Source organism: Musca autumnalis, unplaced genomic scaffold (genome assembly GCF_047663935.1).
Source record: "Musca autumnalis isolate F117 unplaced genomic scaffold, ASM4766393v1 scaffold_4, whole genome shotgun sequence".
In the NCBI taxonomy this organism is placed as follows: Eukaryota; Metazoa; Arthropoda; class Insecta; order Diptera; family Muscidae; genus Musca; species Musca autumnalis.
Genome location: NW_027411977.1, coordinates 70704934 through 70718864, shown reverse-complemented (window position 1 = coordinate 70718864; position 13931 = coordinate 70704934). Strand labels below are relative to the sequence as shown.

The 13931-nt window shown below is 38.5% G+C and overlaps 1 protein-coding gene across 8 annotated transcripts in view; it reads right to left on the bottom strand.

Moving 5' to 3' along the window:
- LOC141400884 (ninjurin-A-like) overlaps positions 1–12913 on the bottom strand; it is a 41675-nt gene extending 28762 nt beyond the window's left edge. For 3 of the 8 annotated variants that reach the window (XM_073980508.1, XM_073980510.1, XM_073980511.1), the window contains exon 1: positions 12646–12907. The gene's annotated coding sequence lies outside the window, so the exon portion shown is untranslated. Of the gene's footprint in view, positions 1–11694; positions 11930–12613 lie in introns of those variants that run through there. The other 5 variants (XM_073980502.1, XM_073980509.1, XM_073980503.1 and 2 more) reach the window with 5 other exon arrangements.
- Between the last annotated feature and the right edge of the window lie 1018 nt (positions 12914–13931).

Genomic DNA, 13931 nt, shown 5'->3' with positions numbered 1-13931 from the left:
GTGAATTTTTGTATAAGGCACAAATTTTGGTATTTTTCTTAAATTGTAAAGAAAAACATGTATTTGGTCATTGTGGTCTTTATGGTTATTCCCCTGCGGTAAAAATGTTATGTCAATTTGCACTTACCTATAAAATAAAACAAAACAAAAAATTACATACACAATCTATTCTAAAATACATTGTGTTAAAATTCTATATTTTAGAGCATAATACTTTTCTAATAAAAAAACGAAAGAAAAGAAAAACAAATCCCTCAAAAGTTGACGACCCCCGCAAACGTTTTAAGGACCATGATCTGCGAATCTGCACCTGGAATGTTCACACTCTTTATAGAGAAGGTGCAGTTTACGCATTGGCAGATGTACTCGAACAATACAAGGCCGACATTACTGCCATACAGGAAATACGATGGAACTGGAAAGGCGTCACAACAACACCTAAAGGTGACGCACTGTATTATAGCTGCCATGACACAAAGCATGAGTTTGGTTGCGGATTTGTATTTGGTCGGAGGTTAAAACATCTGGTCTCCAGCTTCACCCCAGTGAATGAAAGACTCGCTGCAATGCGATTAAAAGCAAAATTCTTCAACATCAGCTTTATTTGCGCTCATGATCCAACTGAAGACAAGGACGAACAGACCAAAGATATATTTTACGAGCGCTTAAAAGAAACTTATGACCGTTGCCCTGCCCATGACATTACACTTATACTAGGCGATTTTAATGCCAAAATTGGAAAGAAGAATATCTTCGGCCCAACAGTCGGGAAATTCAGTCTCCACAGTGAAACATCTGACAATGGTATGAGGCTGATAGACTGTGCAGCTGTAAAAAAACATGGTAGTTAGCAGTACCAGATTTAAGCATCTAGATATTCATAAGGGCACCTGGCTGTCGCCAGATCAAAGAACAAGAAATCAAATTGATCACGTTGTGATAGATGGAAGACATACATCAAGCGTGTTGGATGTACGATCGTTCCGAGGTGCAAACATAGACTCGGACCGCTACCTTGTTGCAGCAAAGGTACGTACCAGATAAAACGTAGCAAATAAATTGCGAACGGACACAACACGGAAGTTGGACATCGGTAAGCTGCAATCACAACAGATAGCCACAGCATATTCCACTCAACTGGCCCAACTGCTTAATCAAAGCATTTCTCATCCCAATAACATATCAGGACAATGGCAAAACATTGCCCACTCCATGCAAACGGCCGCAAAATTCATACTTGGATACCAGAGACCTCCACCAAAGAATCCATGGTATGATCAGGAGTGTCGTGCTGCTACCGAAGAGAAAAATGCGGCATATAGAGCTACTTTACAATCGGTTGCAACGCGTAGCGCACAAGAGAGATATCGGGAGAAAAGCAGAGAGGAGAAACGTCTTTTCCGCAGGAAAAAGAGAGAGATGCAAAAGCGGGAGTGTGAAAAAATCGGAGCCAGGGAAAATCGGAGCCTAATTACGACATTCGATTCGATCGAGTATTTGTTCGAGAATGAAAAAATCAAGCTATGAAATCCTATTCGCGCCACCTACTGTACATTTACTAAGGTATATGCATTAGCAATTTATTACAACAAAGTCAAAAAGTTTTACAAAAATAAATAATTTCGTACAGTTTTCTAGCACAACTTCATTCCGAAATTATTATCCAAAGTATTATTCAACGATTTCAACAAATATTTACATTTTTTCGTTAATAATTTTGATTTCTAGTTTTTGCTTTAAAATAAACAAATTTTTTACCATCTACTTTCTTAATGTCGTTTGGACAACACATAGGTGTTCATAGTTCGATTTTTTTCATTCACGAGGAAATTCTCGATCGAATCGAATGTCGTAATTAGTCCCCAGATTGAAGTCCGAAAATTCTACCAAAGAGTGAAACATCAAACTGATGTCTTTGGAACTGGCACATCCTCCTGTAGAGACCAGCAAGGTAATCTGGTAACTGATACAGATAGTGTGCTAAGGATATGGAAAGAGCATTTTTCCAAACTGTTGGTATCCAATAGTAGCGAAGTCGACGAAGATACCACAGATCATATTCCAGAAGATGGTATTGAATGTATACCACCCGACTAAGATGAGGTAAAGGCAGCTACAAACCGACTGAAGAATAAAAAGGCAGCAGGAGCTGATGGCCTACCAGCCGAGCTGTTTAAAACCGGAGGCGACACGCTGATAAGGTGTATGCATCAGCTAGCTAGCTCCATCTGGCAGGAAGAACGCGTACCCGACGATTGGAACCTGAGCATCCTGTGTCCCGTCCATAAGAAAGGAGATAAGACTTTATGCTCCAACTATAGGGGCATAAGTCTTCTCCCTATCGCCTACAAGATAGTGTCAGGGATATTGTGTGAACGACTAAAGCCCATGGTCAACGAAATAATTGGACCATACCAAAGCGCCTTTAGACCTGGCAAGTCCACCATTGACCAGATATTTACCCTGCGACAAATCCTGGAGAAGACCCAAGAGATGCAGATCGACACATACCACCTTTTTGCCGATTATAAAGCAGCCTTCGACAGCCCGCTACGTTCAAAGGTATTCCAAGCAATGTCTGAATTTGGTATCCCCGCAAAGCTCATTCGGCTTTGTAAAATGACTCTAACTGACATAAGATATTCAGTTAAAATAGGAAAGAACCTCTCCGAAGAGTTTTGTACCAAAAGAGGTTTCAGGCAAGGAGACAGCCTTTCGTGTGATCTTTTCAACATCCTGCTAGAAAAGATTATACGAGAGGAAAACGTTAAAAGAAGTGGCACAATCTACACCAATATCAACACCGATACCTTTATGAAGGTCGAAGGAGAATCTGCTAAAGTGGGTCTGGCGGTAAACGGCGAGAAGACCAAGCTGATGGTGTCGACGCGCACTGCGTCCATTGAGATCGGACCAACTGTTGAAGTTGGTTCCTATAGTTTTGAGGTAGTAAAAGACTTTGCATACCTCGGCACCGCCGTAAACATCACGACATCAGTTGTGAAATAAAAAGAAGAATTGTATTGTCCAACAGATGCTACTTTGGCTTAAGTAAGCACTTCAAAAACGAAGCCACATCTCGTCGCCGGGACCCAGGTTCAAACCTCAAATTACTACGTATTAAAAAATCAACAATTTAATTTAGTCACGGGAACAACATTTATTGTCCTTGTTTTCAATTTTAAGATGTAGTGTTGAAGCAGTTCTTTTTTGGAACAATTCCCGATGCATCTACCTTTATAATTGCATAATGACAACAACAGTAATAAATGTCAAACCTGCTTTTGACAGAATAGGCCATAACAAGAAAAAAATTGTAATCAGCTGTTAGCTGTGGCCAACCTTATACATTATTTTAGTAGCATAATGTGCTAATATTTTCAATATTAAACAATTAATTTGTAATTTGCCGTATGTTTTTTTAAGAAGAATTCAAATTACAACAACTTCTTCTGACGTTTCAAATTCGATGAAATGGGCTAATGCATCTACCTTGGTAATTGTGCTATGAACAAAAATCAGCTGACTGTCATTTAAATCCTCCAAAGCCATTTAAATCCTCCTCTAAATGCAATGAGATTTGTACTGGATTTATTAAGTTCAGTTAAGGATTTATGGCTAATCTAATGCTTGGTTTACATTTACGAAATCCACTCGATTTCAACTGTCAATTCCATTGGTTAAACGTCAAATGAAATCCTATGGATTTCAGATGAGATTTCATTTGACGTTTGAGCAATGGAATTGACAGTTAAAATCGAGTGGATTTTGTAAATGTAAACCAAGCATAAGTGAGCTATGAAACATCCTACGTTGACCAATAAAAATATGTACAAATTATTATGTAAACGAACACAACTAGTATCTATAAAATGTCATTATTGTGGAAATAAGCCATTATAAACGTACTCTGTTGAATTACAATTACATAGTTAAATACATAATATACATGTTCCGTGTTAAAAATAATTCATTCAGAAATTAAAAAATCATAGCGGCTCCGTATTCCTCGTTCGATTACCATTAATTATATTCCTCCCTAGATACTTTTTAAACGTCAACAACAATAGATGCCTATTAAGAGATTTTTTTAAATAAAAGTTAAGAGAATCTAAAACAATGATGGGCAAATTGCGAGAGACTCATGTATTTTTTACACTTTTGTGTATGAGGCCGAGCATTTCTGCCCAACAGTGATCTAAAACCATACGAAATTGAAATGGCATACCATGTAAAAGCGGGAATATTAACAATTTACTTGTTAAGACTCTTTCTGATTACGATACTCCAAGAGAGCACTGACCGACACCGTTGCTTCATGATACGTCATAGTTTGAATGAAGTTTTTCCCAATTTTCTTACACAAATGTAACAGTGGCAAAATTATGGGGAAACGTGTTCCATTGTAACGCATCATCGACTTTTTTACTGGGGATTTCCATTAACGGTTAGTTGAGTTAAAGTATACTCTGCTCAGTAGAGTAGATGATGACTAAAGTTTGTAACGGAATTTTACATTTGGCGCTTATCTTTATGTTTGTTAAAATAATAATGAATGAATCTCACGGTGCGCCTTAACTAATTTTAAATGGAAGGTGCTTACACCTGGGAAGTTTTTGCATATTCTGAAACTACAATGCTCATACATGAGAAATATCAAGAAACAAAAAAATCGCCGGAGGGATTTTCAAATAAATCGCGAATTAAGTTCACATTTTAGGGGTTCTTTAGGTTTTCATGATTTTGCTTGGAAACCGCGGTCCTATGTAAATGGGTCTAAAGAAAATGTTGTAGCTGTGAAAATTCTCCACAAGATTGACCTTAATGATATTTTCGTAGGTTTTACCATTTTTGAGATATAGAAGTTCAAATTGAGACAATGTACTGACTGTATCGCCTCCTTATAAAACAATGTGATTACTGCAATTTCGCAAATTAAATTTATGTATCTTGAAAATGGTACAACCTAGGAACAAAATAAATTATCCAATCTTGTAGAGAATTTTCACAGCTTCAACATTTTCATTAGTCCCATTTTGATAAGACTTGCGGTTTCCAAGCAAAATCTTGAAGACTTAAGATAAAAATCAAAAAATTTGAACTGAACCTCTATGTCTCAAAAATGGTAAAACCTACGAAAAAACCTAATGGCCACCCTTATAGAGAATTTTCACAGCTACAACATTCTTTAGACTCATTTCGATACGACTTGCGGTTTCCAAGCAAAATCGTGAAAACCTAAAAAACCCTAAAATTGTGAATTTTGGTCGCGATTTATTTAAAAATCCATCCTGCGATTTTTTCTGTTTTTTTATTTTTCATATCTATGAACATTGCTGTTTCAGAATCCGCGAAATCTTCCCATGTGTGAGCGGTTTTCATCAAAAGTTAGTTAAGGCGCACTGAGCATGATATTGTTTTATAAGGAGGCAATACAGTCAGTGCATTGTCTCAATTTGAACTTCTATATCTCAAAAACGGTAAAACCTAAATATTATGAAGGTCAATCTTGTGGAGAATTTTCATAGCTACAACAACATTTTCTTTAGGCTCATTTACATAGGACTCGCGGTTTCCAAGCAAATTGGTGAAAACCTAAAGAACCCCTAAAATGTGAACTTAAATCGCGATTTATTTGAAAATCCCTCAGGCGATTTTTTTTTTGTTTCTTGATATTTCTCATCTATGAGCATTGTAGTTTCAGAATCTGCAAAAACTTCCCAGGTGTAATCACCTTCCATTTAAATTTGGTTAAGGCACACCGTGATCTATAAAACTGGAATTTGTTGTTCTTCTGTTATACGAGGACTATTTCAAAAGTTTCTGGCCGGATAATGAAAAACGGATATTTATCACCACAACAAGTTTTACTGTTTTCTAAACTCTTCTCTAACATGATTTACATATACCCTTTTGAATGCGCTCAAACCAATTGTTGAAGTACTTTTTCCACTGCGTATGAGATACCTCCATAACATAATTTTTGAACGCTTCAACAGCAGCTTCTGGCGCCGAAAATCGTTGGCCACGCCTGTGTGGGAATAAAAAGAAGTCATTGGGTGCCAAGTCAGGTCAGTAAAGCGAATGACCTATCAATTCCATATTTTGTCCGGTCAAAAGGCGGCGCTGGATTGAATCGATGTGTGAGAGCTTACATTGCCATGAGGCACAATGATTCGCCTTCCCTTGTTCTTTTTTCGAATATCTCGAAGACTTCAGGTAGACAAATTGGTGTACCACTCAGAATTGACCGTCCTACACAATCGCCAAAAGGTCAGTTTTGCCGAAGAAACAGGCGATCATTTGCTTTGGATTGCTTCTTCAATGAACAACTTTCGTTGGATTAGGTTTGTCTTCGAAGACACATACGAACCCATACAAACCGTTTAAAAACGATAACTAACCATTTTTACGGACAGGTGTTCATGCAATATCGAATGTATGCTGGTGAAAGAAATTTCAAAGGATACCTCTATCTCACGGTATGTCAAATTACGATCTTGCGTTATAAGTTCACGCACAGCATCAATGTTTTCTGGTACAATGGCCATTTTTGGACTACCTTTGCGCCCTTCAGCTTTGAGCGAGCGTCGGCCACCATTGAATTCATTAAACCACTTTTCCACATTACTATGGGATAGTCTTTCATCGCCATACAAAGATTTAAGTTCATCAATACACTCTTGCCGTGATAATCTACGTCGAAAGTTGTGAAAAATGATTGCACAAAAATGTTCGTATTGAATACGTTTAGGCTAAACACTGTCAAACTTTCCAAAGGAAATTCCAAATGGCCCCTAGGCCAGAAACATTTCGAGCAGCCCTTGTATGTGCTAAACTTCAAACTTTCGACACTTTCAAACAAAACAAAAACAAGTAAGAAAGCTTCAATTTCGGCCGGACCTAGCTTTTTATATACTCCCCCATGAATTATACTAAACTATGTAAATTGGGAGGCCGATTAGATCATAATAAGAGGCGCTTCGCGTTTCTGATTCCTGGGATTGTACCGACCATATGTCTATGGTGAAAATCGAGCCTACCGATTTTGATTTGATTTTTTTTTATCAGATTGTTGTCACTTTTTATACCCTACACCACTATGTGGAAAGTGAGTCTTCATCATCAACATCATCGGATTATGAAACTCCCCGCAATCTCCCCGACAGCAGTATCAGCCGCAGCCATTAACACCACGTATTGCTGTCCCAGTTCCTGAGAATGTGACATTACTTACTTAGTTGGCCCATTACAGAACATGTGTTCCATAGACCGAACTAAGAAGAGATCTCCATTCCTCTCTGTTTCTCGCTTCACTTTTTGGAATACCGCGCCTTTCCATTTCTTCATCCACTTGTTTGCTCCATCGAAGCTTAGGCCTGCCGATTCTGCGTGCACCGCCATGTGGCATGTATTCATACACCTTTTTAGCGGGTTCATCATCGCTCATTCTCATGATATGGCCTAGCCAACGCAATCGTTCCATCTCGATACGTTTAACTATATTCATGTCTTTGTATAGCTTATATAGCTCGTGGTTCATACGACGTCGATATTCACCGTCAACGCAAATCGGCCCGTAGATCTTTCGAAGAATTTTCCTCTCAAACACACCAAGCACTGCCTTATCTGCTTGCGCAAGTACCCATGCTTCGGAGCCAAACATCAGCACGGGTAGTATCAGCGTTTTGTATAGTGTTATTTTTGTTTGACGAAATGTGGCTTTGTTTTTAAATTGCTTACTTAAACCATAGTAGCATCTGTTGGCCAATACAATTCTTCTTCTTATTTCACAACTGATGTTGTTTGTTGTGTTTATGGCAGTGCCGAGGTAGACGAAGTCTTTAACTACCTCAAAATTGTAGGTACCAACTTCCACAGTTGCTACGAGCTCTATGGACGCTTTGCGCGTCGACACCATCAATTTGGTCTTTTCGCCGTTTACCGCCAGACCCACTTTCGCAGATTCTGCTTCGACCTTCCTAAAGGTATCAGTTACTTCCTTTACTGATCGTCCCATGATGTCTATGTCATCAGCATAGGCAAGTAACATGTGGCTATTGGTGTAAATTGTGCCATTTCTTTTGACATTTGCATCTCGTATTACCTTTTCCAGCAAAATGTTGAAAAGGTCACACGAAAGGCTGTCTCCTTGTCTGAAACCTCTTTTGGTACAAAATTCTTCGGAGAGGTTCTTTCCAATTTTAACTGATGACCTAGTATCAGTTAAAGTCATCTTACAAAGCCGGATGAGCTTTGCGGGGATACCAAATTCAGACATTGCGCGGAATACCTTTGATCGGACGGGACTGTCGAATGCTGCTTTATAATCGACAAAATGGTGAAATATGTCGATCTGCATCTCTTGGGTCTTCTCTAGGATTTGCCGCAGGGTAAATATCTGGTCAATGGTGGACTTGCCAGGTCTAAAGCCACATTGGTATGGTCCAATTATTTCGTTGACCATTGGCTTTAGTCGTTCGCACAATATCCCAGACACTATCTTATAGGCTATAGGGAGAAGACTTATGCCCCTATAGTTTGACATACAGTCTTATCTCCTTTCTTGTGAACGGGACATAGGATGCTCAGGTTCCAATCGTCGGGTACGCGTTCTTCCTGTCAGATGGTGCTAACTAGCTGATGCATACACCTTATCATCGCGTCACCTCCGGTTTTAAACAGCTCGGCTGGTATGCCATCGGCTCCTGCTGCTTTATTATTCTTCAGCCGGTTGATTGCTGTTTTTACCTCATCTTGGCCGGGCGGTATACATTCTATACCATCTTCTGGGATTGGATCTGTGGTATCATCGTCTTCGCTACTATTGGATACCAGCAGATTGGAGATATGTTCCTTCCATATCCTGACCATGCTATCTGTATCTGTTACCAGATTACCTTGCTGGTCTCTACAGGAGGATGTGCCTGTACCAAAGCCATCTGTTTGATGTTTCACTCTTTGGTAGAATTTGCGGACTTCATTCTGGCTCCTGTACATTCTCTCTTTTTCTTGCGGAAAAGACGTTTCTCTTCTCTCCTTTTCTCCCGATATCTCTCTCGCGCGCTACGCGTTGCTACTGATTGCAAAGTAGCTCTATATGCCGCATTTTTCTCTTCAGTAGCAGCACGACACTCCTGGTCATACCATGAATTCCTTTGTGGAGGTCTCTGGAATCCAAGTGTGGATTTTGCGGCTGTTTGCATGGAGTGGGCAATATGTTGCCATTGTGTTGTTATGTTATCGGGACAAGGAGCGCTCGCGATAAGCAATTGGGCTAGTAGAGTGGAATATGCTGTGGCTATCTGTTGTGTTTGCAGCCTATCGATGTCCAACTTCCGCGTTGAGTCTGTTCGTGCTTTATTTGCAACGTTTAGACAGGTACGTATCTTTGCTGCAACAAGGTAGTGGTCCGAATCAATGTTTGCGCCTCAGAACGATCGTACATCCAGCACGCTGGATGAATGTCTTCCATCTATTACAACATGATCAATTTGATTACTTGTTTTTTGATCTGGAGACAGCCAGGTGCCCTTATGAACATCGAGATGATTAAATCTGGTACTGCAAACTACCATGTTTTTTGCAGCTGCAAAGTCTATCAGCCTCATACCATTGTCAGATGTTTCACTGTGGAGACTGAATTTCCCGACTGTTGGGCCAAAGATATTCTCCTTTCCAATTTTGGCATTAAAATCGCCTAGAATGATTTTAATGTCATGGGCAGGGCAACGGTCATATGTTTCTTCTAAGCGCTCGTAAAATATATCTTTGGTTTGTTCGTCCTTGTCTTCAGTGGGAGCATGAGCGCAAATAAAGATGATGTTGAAGAATTTTGCTTTTAATCGAATTGCAGCGAGTCTATCATTCACTGGGGTGAAGCTGCATACCAGATGTTTTAGTCTCCGACTAACTACGAATCCGCAACCAAACTCATGTTTTACGTCATGGCAGCTATAATACAGTAATATCGGCCTTGTACTTTTCAAGTACGTCTGCCAATGCGAAGACTGCACCTTCTCTATAAAGAGTGCGAACATTCCAGGTGCAGATTCGCAGATCATGGTCCTTAAAACGTTTGCGGGGTTCGTCAACTTTAGAGGGGTTTGTTTTTCTTTTCTTTCGTTTTTTCATAGTAGGCTGTTTTTTCTAGGGGAGGGTTACTAACCCGACGCCCAAACCCAAGTTTTTACCGTTCTTATGGGTGAACGCGCGGCACATGTTAGCTCACTACCTTTAACGGGTGTTAAAGGCAGTTCCCCAGGTGACACCACGGGGAGGTCAGTGTCCACTTGAGATGAAAGAGGGACCAAGATAAATCCTGGGCTTTGCCATGTTAAAGCCGGTCAAGACCGTTGCTTGGTATTATTCATCCCCTACGTCACCCCACCCAGGATGTGACATTCCTGCAGTTTAACTGCAATGGTCTTCGAACAAAGATCAATGAGATCATGTACTTTATGAGTCGGAGAATTATTATGGTCGCGGCGATCCAGGAAACGAAGCTGAGCAAAACAACAGCAGTTTTCGGAGTTGTGATGGATACAACGTTCTTCGCCAGGATCGTACGAGAAGTGGAGGGCTTGGATTCCTACTGCACCAGTCTGTCCAGTACAGACCTATCCCGCCTGAACTAGACTCTAGGGACCCATACTTGGAGTGTATGGGGGTAGCGGTAAGGTGTGGAAACGCCGAGATAGAACTGCTGAATGCGTATATCCCGCCGGTCAATAGATGTGCCCCGCGTTATTTGCCTAACATCATATCTCTGTTGCGAGGTGATAACCGGCTTGTCTTAGGCGACTTCAATGCGCATCATGAGTCATGGCATTCAGCTCTAGGGAATGACCGGATAGGTACAGATCTGGCTGAGCAAATAGATAGCACCACATTCTGCACTGCAAACGAGGACGCACCCACCAGGATTAGAGGAGACTGCCACAGTTCGCCTGACATATCCATCGTGTCACCCGGTCTGACGAATGACGTGACATGGCAACCCGTCATTTCCCTTGGGTCGGTCCATCTCCCAATCCTCATCTCCATAAACAGACCACCAGACTTCATAACCTCTGAACCCCACACTTTCATTAATCATGGGAAAGCGGATTGGCAAGGTTTTAGAGAGTTCACTAATCAACGCTTCAGAGAACCGCCCAATCCCTCTGATGTTCGGGTACCGATTTTTGTCGGTAACTCACAAAAATATGTTAGAGAATCGCACTACAGATAATAATTTTTATTTTTTTTTTATTGGCATATTCAATTTGAACTTAGCTTAGTCCCAATTTACATTAGGCGAGTTTACTTGCGGCAATTGTCAGTTTGTAGGTGAGAGAGGTTGCTGAGAGGCAAAGGGTTACCATATGCCTCACCTCTCTCTCCTACAAAATGACAATTGCCGCAAGTAAACTCGCCCAATGTAAATTGGGACCTACTCACAAGAAAATATATATGTTTTGAATGTTTCTTATTCTAGTTCTTTGATGTATTGTTTCCATTCTTCCCTATTTCGGGCTATGAATCTGAGTTCGTTAATAATTTTTATAATGAATCTTATAATCAGAGTAGTTGTCATTCAATTTTATTAATTTTATATTGTATAGTTTATAGTTAAAGTTTAAATTTTAAACTGTTGAAGTTTTAGAAATGCAGTGGAATTTAATTCAATATTTGTTACTTTATTACACATACATACGCTATTTAAAAATGGAATTCGGACTATGTATTGATTGTGGTATACTAGCCATTTGACTTTGAAATGAATAAAAATGAAATTCTTTCTTTAGATACATTTTCCCACAAAATTTCAGCACTTTTGCGAATTAATCCATATTAAGAACACTTTATTTTTAAAATTAGGGTTATGTTAACTAAATTATTATTTTCGTCGTACTGTCAAGGGCTGTTAACAATACCTGTTAACAATACCGTCTGATTATTTTTTGTTGGGAAAGGTCATAATTCTCGAGATATGGGTCCCAATGTGCACATTTTTGTAAAAAAAATAAGGAAATTAGTTTTAATTCACGTAGCCGTTGTTTGATATGTTAGTCATAAATATTCGAACCCTTCCTTTCTTCGTTCATCACTTTTACAACTTTTCCCAGTTAATAAAGTACGGGAACAGACCAACTGTTACGAATGTACTGATAGATTTAATCTAATTTAGATAATTTTTGTAATGATATAACTGACAATTTATTAACCAAAAACTTCACTGTGTGTAACTGTTTAATTCGTGGAAATATAATAATTAGACATCGGATTTTTGCATATTTTTGAAATTTCAACCAATTGTAACTACGTTATTACATATATAGAATTATATCGTTCCAAAGACAGAAAGCTCCAGCTTCTATTGTTTAATAAACGAATTATTTGCATTATAATTTTCAAAAATATGCAAAAAATCTGATGTCTAATAATCATATACGGACACCGTATATGGTTACATATAATTTTTCGTATTCTACTGTGTTCTATACATTCATTTCATTTAGTTGGAGCCGATTGTATAGCAAAAATCTCACACCCGCATAAAACGAAACAATGAACAAAGGAAAAAAAACGGCGGCAAAACTGCGTGCACATTTGCTTGCGGAACTCATACTTTGATGTAGTAGAAATAACGTCATAACCCACCAATAAGCATAGAAAGACCTTCGTTAGATAAAACAGAAAAAAACTATTCGATTTGACAAAAGTTCAAAACATTGCACTTATTAGAACACATTTTATTAAAATTCACTTTTAAATATTTCGAATCGCAGGCAAAAAATTTATATCAAGTTAATTAATTCTATAACTCTGTCTTTAGTAGTCAATTTTGTTTCTGATTCATTCAAGTAATGCGACCGAATTGGGAAAAACGACGATTTACCCAACAAAAGGCACAAAGTGAACTGACAAATGTAGCAGATTAAGTAAATTCATAAAGAGGTAGGACAGATCTGCATTGTCATACTAATGGAATATTCCATACCCAGAAATACTATTGTTGTGCATTCATCACTCTCAAAACAAACCAATATATTCTCTTCATTCAGCTATGCATGGAGGAATCTAAGTGTTATATTTGATTGTAATATTACAAGAGCCAACTGTTATACTATCGAGTACAATGTATGGCATTTCATGTGGCTCTATTTTACAAGCCGTGGACAATTTTTTTTTAGTATGCAAATGTAGTCGCCAAAAACAATATGTAATGGTAGAAATCGTTTAACCACGACAAGACAAAGCTACAAAATTTAATAAAAAGAAAGACAAGAAAACCTGCTATGTTGCTAGGGTAATGAGGAATTTAATAATTCTGTTTCGATCTCTTCTATTCTGATCGTTGACCACTCAAGTTAAAACATTTTTCTAGTGGAACAGTATAATAAGAAACAAAAAGATAAAATGTACTTTGAAAGAACTTTGAAATTAAATCATAAACCTTGATAAACGATTTAAGTAACCAAAATACTGTTTTTGCAACGAACAATTAAATAATTTAAAAAGTACCGTGAAAATTATAAATGAAATTTAAAACAAAAAAAACTGGCATTTCTCATGGCTTAATTAATGCCTTATAATTCAGCGATATTATAAAAGTTTGCCCGTTTTTTGGACAAGTGCATCATCCAACGTGGAAGCATCCAGGCTCTCCTTACCGTCTCGCTTACATAGCGAATCTTCATAACCAACGCCCATCAGTAATTTGCCAATGGATACCCATAAGAGGGAGTGAGACATATTAATGGTGTTAATGGTGATTTCTAATGAGCTCTGCTGTTCCTGATATGTACAGTTTCTAAATAATGATAGCTTTTCGATGATTTTGATGATTTGCCGTCGGCTAAACAAAGCCAGAAATAATTTATATAAAAAAAAAAAACAACTTTTAATAAGTATTATTGGGAATTTTGTAATTTTTTTATGTGATT